The sequence below is a fragment of the Zonotrichia albicollis genome, chromosome 1, assembly GCF_047830755.1.
Source record: "Zonotrichia albicollis isolate bZonAlb1 chromosome 1, bZonAlb1.hap1, whole genome shotgun sequence".
Lineage (NCBI taxonomy): Eukaryota > Metazoa > Chordata > Aves > Passeriformes > Passerellidae > Zonotrichia > Zonotrichia albicollis.
In genome coordinates, this window is record NC_133819.1 from 81,876,077 (window position 1) to 81,890,407 (window position 14,331).

The 14,331-nt window shown below is 40.4% G+C and overlaps 1 protein-coding gene across 6 annotated transcripts in view; it reads left to right on the top strand.

The window, feature by feature from the left end:
- CTNND2 (catenin delta 2) overlaps window positions 1-14,331 on the top strand; it is a 638,971-nt gene that overhangs the window by 209,227 nt on the left and 415,413 nt on the right. Inside the window, exon 1 of one of the 6 annotated variants that reach the window (XM_026791792.2) lies at window positions 11,387-11,677. The exons of the other annotated variants lie outside the window; for them this stretch is intronic. The gene's annotated coding sequence lies outside the window, so the exon portion shown is untranslated. Of the gene's footprint in view, window positions 1-11,386; window positions 11,678-14,331 lie in introns of those variants that run through there. 6 annotated transcript variants of the gene reach the window in all.

Genomic DNA, 14,331 nt, shown 5'->3' on the forward strand with positions numbered 1-14,331 from the left:
CTTGATAAGTCTACTTGTTTTATTGAATATGAGAAAAACCGTTTCATTAAAACCCACAAGTTTTTGATTGTTATTTTGGTACTTGCTGTCTCTAAGAACGAGGTGGTTGTCACATATTACCTGCTAGAAGGCTGTACTACCCACAGCTATAAGTAATATAATATTCTGTAATTCTAAGCAGATTAAGCTCTAGGTACCTTTTGCATAAAGATTTCCAGTATGGAAAAGCTTATTTAAATGAGTGTAACACTTTCTGCTCATATATTTACTCCTGGAATGCATATGGCAGCTATGTTGCAGCTATATACCACATATTCCAGTGTTGCATAAACATGTACCTGTTTCAGACCTTTCAACATGAGCAAGTGTAACTTCCTTCCATGAATCTGCATTTATTTGCAATTATTTTTATTGTTAGAATAAGTAAAGGCCAAATTGGATGCTGTCTAAGCCATGCAGGTCTATTAGAATCAGTTCTTTTGTTCTCCAGAACAGCTCCAGCTGACATGTATGGGATATGTCTGCATGTGAGTGAGCAGAACTGCTCTCCCTAGGTCACAGGGAGCACAACCCAGTCTGTAAAGTGGAAGAAACCCAGCATGTGCCTGTGCAGTTAGGTGTTTTTAGTTTAGAAATGTGCACTAGGCATCACTTTCCTCATGACAAAGGAAATTTCAATTGTAATTTACACAAATGCCTGCAGAATAGGTCTCAAGATTCTTTTAGGCAGATACAATTGCTTGTATTCATGCAGAAAGTCCCTGTTCTCTGTCATGCCCTTGGTTTTAATCTCCATAACATCCTAGCTGGGAGAAATTCTGTCTGCAACTAGCAAAGCATAAAGGCAACTTCATTTACAGTAACTAGGCCCTATCCACCCGTTTTTGAACACACCCCAAAGACACCCCTTTTACTCTGGAGGCCAAGGGAAGGAGACAGTCTTCCCTGAGACGTGGTGTTGTCAGCTATTTCAAAGTTGTTTCAGGAGGCATGAGTTAGGGAAGATTTAGTGGTTCTTCTTATAAAGGTAGACAGAATGAAAAAGGTTCTCATTAGAAGGGTTAAATTCCTTACTCAACTAAGACATCCTAGGAAATGTATTGCTACCTTTCTGTGCCCACTCCCTGCAAATATTTTGAATGTAGGGAATTTGACTTCTTATGTGGGTCAACACAATGTCACTTTTCACTGTCCAGTTTATGGAGATAATGCCATCTCATAAATACAAACCGAACATTCACTTGGTAGTTTCCACTAATGTTTTCTACCCAGCATATCAGCTTGGTTTACTGATAGCTTTTATATCACATGAGGGCAGCTACTCAAAAAGCTTAGAAACAGATTTTGAATTTAACACTTGTGGGCAAGGTGTAAAGGCTGACAGACAGCTCAGCATGGGCCAAGACACAAGCAGAAATTCTTGCACAATGTGTTGCCATGAAAAAAAAAAGGAGACAATAAATTTGCATCACAGCATGGGAAGATGCAATGACCAAAATCTCTTGGCACCTCTGAGGAGGGAGAAGAAAATATTGTGGTGGAGCACCCTGTGCACAGGAAAACAGTGATCCACTAGGTCAAAGTTTCTTGTGGTTTACTGGGCACATAAAGGTGGGGTGAAAGATATTTTAGGTATTATGTGTATTGTCACATTTGAAGAATGAAAGAGGTGCTGTAGGAGAGCACCCTGCTTGGGGAGGACACTGCCGTGCCCATGGTGGAGGCATGCCTCTCCCTGCTCCAGTGCAGCTCAGCCCTGCTTCTCCCTGATGGTCACTGGAGCCAGCACCCAGTGCTCCAAGCAGAGCTGGAATTCAGCCCCTTCTCACACGGGCAGGGGTGTGCCCTAGCGGGGCAGTGAAGGTCTGGCACTGCAGCCTGCTGGTGTTGCACAGGAAACAGTGGGTCTGGCTTCCAGGCTGAACTGAAATACTTGTGTGGTTTTGGGGCCCTGAGGTTTTTGGGGTGCTTAAAGTCTCCTGCAATATTTTGAAGTGGAAAGAGGGAATTGGAAGGCAAGTTGGATTTTAAAAAATATACTACTGCAGCTCATGCTTACTGCACTATGAGTAACGAGGAACATAGTCTCCAAGAGTGTGCGCAGAAAGGGCAGCAGGCGTTATTTCTTCACAAAATACTGTTTCATTTGTTTGAGGACACAGGCAGAGAGATAGCATGCCAACAGAGGGAAGGAATTGTGTGCTTGAGTGTTGCTGGGATTTGTTTTTCCTTAAGGGAACTGGATTTACTGTAAGGAGAGCAAAGTGGCAGGAAGGAATTAAGGGAGTGATTGAGAAGAGAAGAAGAAAAATGTGGAGCTGCATAGTTGAAGACAAAGTGTGAAAAGGATGTTATTTAATGTAGCATTGTTATTAGAATGAATGCCTTATTGACTGGAGAATGTTAGCAGAAGTTTAAATAACTTAATTAATTGGTCTGTTAATCATTGTCCAAGTTGCTTTCTCTTGGGTGTATATAACATTGTTCCTTGGTTTTTGCCACAAATATTCCACAGGTAGAATGTGAGGCATTTAGTATTTGCTATGGTAATATGTGACTATACTTCATAAATTTCTGTTCTACAAAATCATTGTGTCTGTAATAAAACTTATGGAACAGATGCACTGTGTGCTTTTAGGAGAAAAAAACCCCAATACCAAAACCACACCAAACCAATACCAAAAGTACAGCTCCATCCTTATCCGATTAAAAACCTTAACTGAAACTCCAGTTGCCAAGCAGTCATGATTGTCCAAAAGAATTCCCTGAAACAGATTTAATTTTTTAAAATGATATGACTGCTGTAGCAAGGGAAGGTTAGTATGGCTGTCACCTTAAAAAGAGGGGTGGGTGCAGTCATTAACAGGTGCTTCTCTCTCTTTCCTGGTAGTATCAGTCTCATATACCTTTCTGAACATGAGATTCATCCTCAGCTTTTTATCTGTTCTCTTTTTATCCCTCAGCCTCCTCAACTCCCTTCTGATCAGGTTAACTTGTTTTCATTTGTGGCAATCATTCATCAGTTTATTCTGAGTACTTCTACAGCCAAAACAGAAATTCATTAAATCTATATAGGAGTTTAATCTCAACCAATAATTGCTCATTAATCTTTCTGGAAATACACATTTTCTTCAGCCCATTGCCAAGGCACAAGCTTAAGGAAAAAAATGAAGTATTTAATCAGTTTTTTAAAGTTTGTTAATGACAAATTCTGGCTGACAGATTAAAAAATTAGGTCTGCTGCATTGGGGTGCATTCAGTTTTTAAAATGTGATTAACTATATGCCAAGCTGTCAAAGAAATTTTGCATGAAAAAAGAGGAGTTGTTAACATTATTATGTCTATGCCCAATGATTTTATAATGTCCATTTTAAATATACATGGAAAAAAATAAGTGAGCATCATACAGTAATTTTCAAAAAGTGGAGTTTTTAACTATGAAAAGAGAAGCCTGAAACACCTTTTATGCTCACTCATAACCTCCCCCAATTTTTTTCTCCCATCAGTTTGATTTTAAAAACACTTCTGTATTTCCCTCTAAAATTTTAGTTGCATCTGCTAGCTAACTGAATTGAACACAGATTTTGGCTTTTCTGTCCTGAAGAACTTCTCCTTATTCTTGCTCTCCCATCAAACCATGGCTGCATCCTGGGAGACTCAGTTTTCCAGTGCAGCTGGATTTGCTGACACAGGTAGGTCATAGCCTGGGTTGATTTAGAAGTCCCACACTTGCTAAATAATTCAACCTATTTTATGGCTACGTGCTTAATTCCCAGTTTCTGTGGAGTTGGTAAAGTGTCTGACAAAAGGTCAAATTGATTGCACTGCTTCTCTCTGTTGAACTTTTGCTGCTTCCTCATGTTGCTGTCCATATATCTTCACTTCTCATTGATTTTCCTAATTTAAAAATTGATGCAAAAAAGTCTTTTCTAATGAAAAGCATGTTTGTCAATATTCTCCACTCCCTTTATGGATTTCTGTGCATTGTTACTTTGATTACCAGCTCCTGTCCTGTTTATATTCTGGTTTGCTTTAAAATCCAAATCTTCCTTCTCCAAATGTATAGTTTCATTTTAAAGATCTTTTTGAGAGCAGAAAGCAGCCTCATGCTACTTGACCTGTACTGTATTTTTATATTCAGAAAGAGAAGAAAAACAACCTGTTGTGAGCAGCAAGTCTTTATTTCTGGTCAGAGATGAATTCTCAGATAAAAGGATATATTTCTTCTTTTCCTTGTGACACAAAGTCAGACTTCAAAAGCCTTCTACTTGTTCAAAGTGACTTGGAGGCTGAAGAAGTGACACCATGTAAGGCTGTATATGACACACACCGCTGCTGTGCACTTGTTCTGTGCAAAGTATTGAGTCTTGAACTCTTTTTAGTTTGATAGAAAATCCATCATAATGTTTGACTATTACAAAGCTTCAGCCTCACAGATTTTGAACTTTTCTCCTTTTCTCAATGCTTGTATACATCATACAGGACGAAGCAAGTGAAGCTGTGTTACAGACATTGTTTTGTGTTGTGACGATGAATTGTTTCTGCCACTGATCACCATGCCAGCAATGGACTACATGGCTGTAATAACACATTTTCAATTCCATTTGTTAGTTCCATTATTGATTAATCTTTTTCCAATGTAGCCTTAGACTTTGGGGTTAAATGCAGCAAATTTTGAGGATTTCTCTATTCAAACAGTAAATACTAACTAAAAAAGATCCTATAATTCAAGTGAAAATAGCCTACATTACTCAATCCTCCAGGATTTTATACAGTTGAGCACATCCTCTCATTAATTTGGTTTTCCAGAATTGTGTATTGTTGAAGTACACATGTAACCAAAGCACCTTCCCTCCCTACATTTCTTAAAGTTGTCCTAGAAGGATGTGAACATGAACTCTGAACTGGCATCAAATTTGAAAGATCAAATTTTGGTAGAGAAATCTTTACTGACAATTTGATGTGGGGAAAGTGAATTGGCAGTCCAAGTGGAGACCAGTGACAAGTGGTGTCCCTCATTGATTGGTATCAGGACTGGTGTTGTTCAGCATCTTTGTTGGCAACATGGACACTGGGACAGAGTTCACTCTTAGCAGGTTTGCTGATGACACCAAGCTCAGTGATGTGATCAACACAACAGAAGAAAGGGATACCATCCAGCAGGACCTGGACAAACTTGAGAGGTGGACCTTTGCAATCCTCATGAAGTTCAGCAAGACCAAGTGCAAGGTGCAGCATCTGGGTCAGGGCAATCCCAAGCACAAATATAGGCTCTGTGGAGAATGGATTGAGAGGAGCCCTGTGGAGAAGGACTTGGGGGCATTGCTGGGCAAGAAGCTTGATGTGAGTTGACAATACGCACTTGTAGCTCAAAAGGCCAACTGTATCCTGAGATGCATCCAAGGAAGCGGGACCAGCAGATCAATGGAGGTGATTCTGCCTGTCTGGTCTGCTCTTGTGAGACCCCACCTGGAGTGCTGCATCCAGCTGTGGAGTCCCAAACAAAAGAAAGACAAGGACCTGTTGGTTTGAGTCAAGAGGAAGGCCCTGAAGATGCTCAGAGGCCTGGAGCTCCTCTCCTATGAAGACAGACTGAGAGACTGGGGCTGTTCAGCCTACAGAAGAGAAGGCTCCAGGGGCATCTTATAGCACCTTCCAGTGCCTAAAGGGGGCCTACAGGAAAGCAAGAGAGGGATTTGGTACAAGGGCATGTAGTGACAGGACAAGGGGGAACGGCCCTAAGCTGAAGGATGGCAGGTTCAGTTTAGATATTAAGAAGAAATGTGGGTGGTGAAGCGCTGGAACAGGTTGCACAGATAGATTGTGGATTCTCCATCTCTGGAAGTGTTCAAAGTCCAGCATGGATAGGGCACTGAGCAACCTGGTCTAGTGGAAAGTGGCCCTGCCCATGGAGGGAGGGTTGAAACTATATGATCTTTAAGGTCCCTTCCAACTAAAACTATTCTACAAATCCATGATTCTTTCCTCTTATCCTAATGCATTGTATTCTGCATTGCTGGGCATCTAGTAGATTTTTCTCATGTTGTGAACAGGCAATGAAGCTATTCTGGATGACTTATCTAGCAGTAATGCCTACCAGTGCACCAATTTTCTTCTGTTTTAACTATAGATATTCAGGATGAAATATGATAAACAAATTGCAGGCTACAAATTAGTCTCATTTGTGCTCATTGCAGTATAGCCATAAATGCACACAGATGGTAGAAACAGAATATTCTTTTGAGGGAGAATTTCTTCAATTTCTCCTATATTCTCTGTATAAGTCAACAACCAAGATCTGAAAACAAGGGGGAAAAAATCCCCAGCGTCATGGCTTCTGTGTCCTGTTTTCATGCTTGCATTTAATCTTTCTGATAGTGAGGAGTACTAAGTAGCACAGAACAGTACTGACCATTGAGCACTGCCTGTAAGAGATGGGTGGTGTGGGTTTCTGGAGAGTCAGGTTATCTATCAGATCCCATGGTTTTGATGGTGATTAAATCATCTACAGAAAAAACCATGCAGATTACGCTGTGGAATAATCTTCTTCTTTTTTGCCCTTTTTTGTCCCATCCCACTTCTCTAATACAAAGCTCAGAGCAGCTTTCTGTAGCAAGGCTCTGCATAGCCCAGGTGATCCATGTTCTCTCCAAGAAACTGGGATTATCTTCAGCATGCCTTCTGAAATTGTTTTGCTTTCTATTCTATGACTTAAATGTGGCTGACTTTCTGCAAAGTTCTTGCTGAGTGTTAAAAGCATTTAGCAGTAATATTTTTCTCAAAGCTGCTACATAGTAGTAGGAAATTCTTAGTGGTTCTTTTAACAAAGCTGACTAGCAAATGAGCATTTTATCTTCTTGCTTTCTATTACTGAACTGGTTATTCCCCCAAACAGGAAAACAGAGTAAGTCTTAAAGACTCTGTGGCCTGTAACATAATTTTAAAATAATTTTGCTATTCATTTGTGTTACACAAGATAAAGAGCAAAAGTTGGTGGAAATAACTGCTATCTACTACTGTCTATATAGACCCTGAAAAAAGCTTTCTTCATTTATTGCAAGAACAAAATTCCCTGTTTATTCAATTTGCCAGAGCTTAGTATGTCATGGAAGAAAAATTGTAGGGATCTGCAGGGCCACCATGCCCAGTATCACACAAACCTCTTGCTTATTCTTAGAGTGGTTGTCCCCATAGGGTTATCAAATCAAGAGAGAAACACGAGTAAAATATAATAAGATATTCTGACAGAGGCCTGAGCTTCTGAAAAACATCTGAAGTTTTGCACTATTTGAGGACTATTTCATGGTAACTTAGTGTCCCAGAAAATGTTAGTAGAGAAAAAGGAAAAATTCTAGAGTAATCTCTGTCTGCATATGCATAGATTGTCAAGCAGAACAGCAAAGAGTCCCCTTAGAAAGGGTTTAGGAGGAAAAAAACCCTACCACAACTCAGTATAGAAACTACATCAGTAGGTATATTTACTTTATTTCATCTAAATGAAATAGTCTTATTTCTAGCAGGTACAGCAGTTTATCCTGTGCATGAGTGTTGGCTCACTACACACGTTATGGATAGCACAGGCTAAACCTTGGCTCTGGCCTTAGTACAACTGCATTGAAATGTTTACAGATGTATCTTTTCTGAAAACATAGATTTCTGTATTGATGTTTTTCAGTCAAATTACAATGAATCCACTTAGGCACTACGCTCTTGATGTTTGGAGATGTTTCAAATTATTCTTGATGAGCCAACATGAAAAAAGGGGAATGAGCACTTCTGTAGATTAAAGTGAGGTGTGGATGTTTGCATAAAAAACACTGAATTATGGTTCAGAGATAACTGTTCATGTGTTGCATGAATGAAAGAAAAATCATACATCTGATCTCCTTTCTCAGCATTCCAACTAAAACACAGTTTTCCTTTTATTCCAGTAGTTCAGGAATAAATTATAGGGTTTCTTTCTGTTTCTCTCTGTTCAAACTCTCAAAGTTTGCACAGCTTCAGCATGCAATGGGTCAAATACCAACAGAGCACTTAAGGAGTTGATCAGTTTTAAGTGTGTAGGAGTTTCTGTGATTCAGAAAAAGTAGGTATTCTATCCATATACAATAACAATATATGGGTTTGAAACGGGAATAGTTTTCCTCCATTTTCATCAATCAGTTTTATGAGATAGAATCCCTTTATATAAAGATAGCAATCTGCACAAATGTCAAATGATTGAACAACTCTTTCATGAATATGTGGCAATCCATTTTAATACCAATCATTGATTTTGGCAATGAGAGTGAAATCCCTTTGAATTGTATTGATAGGTTAAATTTCTCTACTAAATATACTGCAAAATGGCCTGAATGTTGTGCAGTGCTGCAGTAGAGGCAATAACTTTATAGTACCTGTTTTCTTATTTTTTTAACAGAGCTTTTCTGAGGTGGTGATGCATATTAGCTCATTGAAATGAAACAGGATGGCCCTTCACAATATTTTAATAAAAGAGAACACACTCAGGCTGCTATGTAATTAACTTATGCCTTTGAGATATTCTTGCATGTAGAGTAGATTTTTTTCCTATTAAATTGCCATTTATTTGTGACCTTTAATGTATCACAAACAGTCTTCTTTCTACATCCTAAGCAGCGCTGGAGAACAACAATAAACTGTTGTATTGCTCTCCTTAAATGACACTTACAGCTTGGCAGAGTTACAAGGAAGCTGGTAGGTTTGCCATTCAGGAGCTAAAATAAAGGACTTATCCGTTGCTCCCAGCAACATTTTACTTCCTTGAAATTTTAGAAATACAATTAACAGTTGGATTTTTCCCCCTCCAAAAGTTTCTGGGATAAGTAGCTGATTGCTTCCTTTAACATTATTATTATTATTATTACTATTATTATTATTTTTTTTTCCTTTGGCCTCAGCAGGTGTTTAAAATAAGTTTCTAGTGCTAAACCTCTGAACCCTCTTTGGAGCTATCTGTTTCTTCCCTCTTTTGGGAGGAAGCTGAGGGCAACCCCTGCACCTGGCAGCACACACAAACCCAGGCAAGATTGGTAGAAGCCAAATCAGCTACTTTTTTGTCCCTTCAGACCCTGAAATGCTGGTTTTCCTTCCTCAATATGCATGCTGTGTCCCATCAAATCAAGCAAAAGTGACCTCAGCTTCATTGTGACATTCTGAGAGAAGGCTACTGAAGTGTGCAGTGAAATTTTATGATTCCTAATCAAAAGTGGTAAATATTAATGGTAGGGAATGTTAAGTACATGGTCACTGGGGTTCAGAGAAAGGACTGGCTCTATGTAAGTAGAAAGGAGCTGCTTTTTTGAGATCTGTACTGAATATGGAATTTTAAGAAAAGGCTAAAATGCAAGTCTCTAGTCAAGTCCTGCAGCCTTTTACCTAATCATTGGCAGCAAATAACAAAGGCTGTGTGCAAGGAATTCTTTTAAAATTAAAATGGGTATAAAAACTACATTAAAAAACTTGGGAAGGGCTCATTTTGGAATCTAAGCTGACAGTTTATTCACACAAAGTATTTGAGTATGAAACGTAATATTTATGTGAAAGAAGAGAAGGCTATTTTGCCTTTTGTATATATCATTATTTATATACAAAATAAAGGAACAGTTGTTTTCTACCAGCATTCAGATCACAGAGGTGTTGACCAATGGAAATGCATGTACTGAATAAGGCATTTTAGCAAGAAATTTTTAGGAGCAAGTTAAATCTTTTTGACTTCAGTAGAATAGTTGAACCACTTTAACATTTACAGCATGCTAAAAACACCACCAATCTTTTATGGGCATAATTACAACGATGGGAGTCCTGCCTGGGATTGTAGAAATTTCTCATGAATATTGTTTGAGTTTCATTTCCACCTTTGGCATCTTGATCCTTGACCCAAGAGCTCTCAGCCTTCAGGGTGCACACAAGGTCTTGCTGCATTCAGTGGCAAGTAATGCTGTACATGGATCTGTTCCTAGCAACGTGGTTTGGAGCCTCAGAGTTGTCCCCACTGGAGGCTGGGCCATGCACTTATCCCTTAGCTTGTGACCTTCTCACCTGTTGCTGTGCAAAAATTCAAGAGTAAGTTTTATTTTCTAGATGACTGTGTATTTTAAAGTTTCACAGCTTCAGGTCATACAGTCTGCAAAGCAGATGTTTAAAAGAAAAGTTAAAAAAAGAATATATGCTCCAAAATGTAATTTTAGCTATTGTAAGAGACTGATAAGACCTGTCAGACTCTGATATGGAGTTAAATCCATTCAGTGTGAAGTTATGCTATGCATGGAATCATACAATATCTGAGTTGGACAGGACCTACAAGGAATGTCAACCCCTGGCCCTGCACAGCACAGCCCCAAGACATCACACCATGTGCCTGAGAGCATTGTCTGAACACTTCTTGAACTCTGTCCAGCTTGGTGCTGTGAACACTTCCCTGAGGAGCTTCCAGTGCCCAAGAATCCTCTGGGTGAAAAACCTTATTCAAATATCCAACCCAAACCTCTAACACAGCTTCAAGTCATTCCTTTGGGTCCTGTCACTGGTCACCACAGAGAAGAGATCAGTGTCTGCCTCTCTGCTTCCCCTCACAAGGAAATTGTGTCTGCAATGATGTCTCCTCTCAGTCTCCTCCAGGCTGAACAGACCAAGTGACCTCATACAGTCCTCAGTGCAGCTTCCCTCAAGGCCTTTCACCATCGCCGTGGGTCTCCTTTGGATGGTCTCTAAAGCTTGAAGTCTTTTTTATATTGTGGCACTGGGGCACTCGAGGTGGGGCCGCCCCAGTGCAGAGCAGAGCAGGACAATCCCCTCCCTTGCCTGGCTGTGATGCTGTGCCTGATGCCCCAGGACAGAGCTGGCTCTCCTGGCTGCCAGGGCACTGCTGACACAGATTGAAATTGCCATCGACCAGGACCCCCAGGTCCCTTTCCATGGCGCTGATTTCCAGCCTTTGCTTCCCAGTCTGCCCATACACCCAAGCTTGCCCGTCCCAGCTGCAGAATCCGGCACTTTCCCATGTTAAACTTCGCAGGGCTGGTGATTGCCCAGCCCTCCAGTTTGTTCACTAGTAGCTTATCGACTTCCCTCAATTAGAAACCCTAAATGACTATACCTGTGTGTGAAGACTGATCTGCACTCTGCTAGGAAAAAAGAAAATGCTAAAGAGGTGTGTGAGGGCCAGGGGCTGCAGCTCCCGGCCCGTGTCGCCGAGCGCTGCTTCCCCGAGCCGCTGTCGCGCTCGCTGCGGCGGGGGGCGGCGTGGGCGGCTCCGGGGGCGCGGGGGGCTCGTCCCGCCGTTGCCATGGAGCCCTTTGTGCCCGCGGAGCGCCTCCCCCGGCCCGCCCGCGCTGCCCCCGGCCCGGCAGCTGCCGCCGCTGCCCGCGGCCCGGCCGCGCCCCCGGCCCCCGCCCGCCTCAGCGCACGGCGGCGCGGGCTGCGCTGCGCTGCCTGTTGTTGTCGGCCCCGCGCTCTGCCCGCCGCTGGGAGCGGCCGCTGCTGCTGCCCCCAAGTTTCTCTTTGTAAGAGTTAAAAGGAGAGGGGGTATTGAAAAAGAAGAGTAGAGCTGCTAGAGCCGCCACTCCGGAGAGGAGGGAAAGTCGCCCCGGCGGTGAGGAGGCTTCCCAGGGCGCAGCGAACTGATTCGGGAGATTAATTTACAAGGGGGCGACAAAAGGTAAAGCCTGAAAGATGGATCGCTTGTGTGAGATGGAATGGGAGCTTTCGTGGAAAGGTTTATGACTTCTCTTAAAACGTCACTATTGAATGTCTTTCGGATGGTGTTCGACTTCAAAGTGCTGTAAGTCTCTTACCATAGGTAGCACAATTAGCTACATTTTAGAGTTCACAGGAATGGCAAGAAAGTACCTTATTTCCCACAAATGCCTCGTGTTCTTGTTGAGCAGCGCTTGATTTGACCGCGGTTATTTCTTGGTGCGACCCGTCTAAAGCAAAGCTTTAAGTAATTCCGGAGTTATAATAATTCAACCATTCATTCATCCTTGTGCTAAAATGTGTTTCTGTAGATGCATGCTTTTGAGTTCGCAGACCTGTTGCTTTGTACTTCCACCCTAGAAAATGTTCTCAGTAAAATGCCTATCTATTTATAATGATAGATCTCTTTATAAATTATAGTCTTATGTAGGTGAGAATAGGATTTGCATTTTTTAAAATTTTATTTAGCCTTTCAGACTTTGCTGGGGGTTTTTCAGGTAGATTTTTTTTTTTTTAGATGCATCAGCTAATTTACAGTTTATTACAGATAGTAAAAATAATGCATGGTTATGACTTGCTAGTTTCGTCTCAAGTCCCAGGGAAATGTGACTGACTGTTCAAGGGATTAAACAAATGAATTTCATGTGGAAGTCAGTTGTGTGGAAAAAGTCCCAACAGCCTTCTTTTACACAGATCTGTATTCTTGTTAAGGTAACAGTTCAGTAGTTTTATCTTTTGGCTGAATAAATGAAATACGTAAAATGTAAAAACAAACCACCCTTCCTTATGTCTAGTACTCTCTACTAACAATAAAAAAAAGAGAGTGTTTAGAGCATGTTGTCTTTATGCATTTTTACTGAATCAAAACACTGCAGGAATGTCTTAATGTGTTTACTAGTTGACTGCATTTGTGAAATTAAAGGAGTAAACATGTATCCTCCCAAAGTCCATAAGGACTGAAGCACATGGCTTTGGGGATTTTTTTTCTGATGTAGTTAGTTTTTATCAGTTTAAGTATGCAACAAAAGGTTTTCTAGATCAAAATGGTAGAACTACTCAATGTTAAGCTAAGTGCTGGAGTGTTTTGTGGTGTGGGTTTGATTTGTTTGTTTTTCCCTATTTTTTTCCTTCTGGTAATCTAGAGTATTCATCTTTCTTCAGATGTTCCCATCTTTATTTGACCAATAGAACTTCTGCAATTACTTCAAGGCAAAATTTTATTTCAAAAAAAGTTTTGTAAGACAAATTTAACATTTGACTAGTGCTCAGTAGTTTTAAATGCAGTTGATCCAAGCTTTTTCTCACTTGCTCCAACTAGTAATTTTAACAAGTTTACACCACTCGACTGATTTTAGTAAGACTGCTTAACTTGTTCTTTTTTTTTCACTTGATTGTGGCATCTTAAAGTGTGCTCGTTTACTGTGGATTCTTTCAGTAGCTTTCTAATTGCAGACAGTTTAGTTTTAGTGGCTTCTGAAGTCTTTTGCAGAAACTGGGTACCTTCTTCCTCTCCCTTCTAAGATGTGCTGCATAAAGGCCCCAGTTGGTCTCAACGGTGGGAAGAACATTAAAGTGACTTAGAAACACTCATGATGTGCTCCTGAAACCTGTGGTGTCAGAGCAGTACTTGGAATTGTTACAGCAGTTAATTCCAGTCTCTTTTACTAAAGTCCTCTGAGTCAGGTGTAGAAATAAAAATTCAGTGAAGTTCCTAATACAGTGCGCTCTCAGTGGAACCTCCTGCGGTTGATAAATATTTCAAGAAGCTGAAAGTTAGTGATACATTTTAAATGCACTGCTAAGCTGAGATACTTCATGGTCCTTTGCATACACATTTGCATTATTCATTTGTGCTGTGCAGGTAGATAATGGGCCAAATCTATCTTTGGTACTACTCCACTGATTTCTGAGTAACTGAGCTAATTCAACCATATGTGTACATCTTGCTTTTTGGAAGTCCAAGGCAAAGTAGGAATTACTTGGTGATTTTATTATACAGGTAAGAGTTGTTTGTACACTAACTATTAACGTTTGCTAGCTTAAGCATTTCTTCATTAAGATAATTGTAAGCAGAATGTATAATTTAATTTTTCTTCCTTTTTTTTCTGAAAAAAAACCCCATGGCTAGTTTTTTGTTTGCTGAAGTGACTGAGAGATGGGATAAACCAGCTTTCTGTCATTGGTAAAAGTTCATCCTCATAACCTACTAACTTAGAAGTTCTTGACACACTGCTTTGTACTACAATCCACTCTCTTTGCCTGTTTTAAGCAGCCTTTCATGCCTTGGTCCACGATACTGATGTGCTGCATTTGTGTGTATGTGTATATACAAAGTGTACATCTATCTCTGTTTTAAATAACTAGGTACTTGCTTTAACCTACAGTGAGAGGCAGAGGTAACAGAAAATGGAAAGCCTTGATCCATTTGCATGGACTGGATTTAAAATGCTGGCTCTGAGCAGGTCATTCACATGGCAGAGTATATCATGCATTTGATGGAAGCTACTGTCCCTACATTTAAATGTGTATATGAAAAAGGTTATTGTTTGTGGGGGAGTTTTCTTTCTTTATTTCTTTCTTTAAGAAGATAATGATGTTGAAGAAATTTTTATGCCA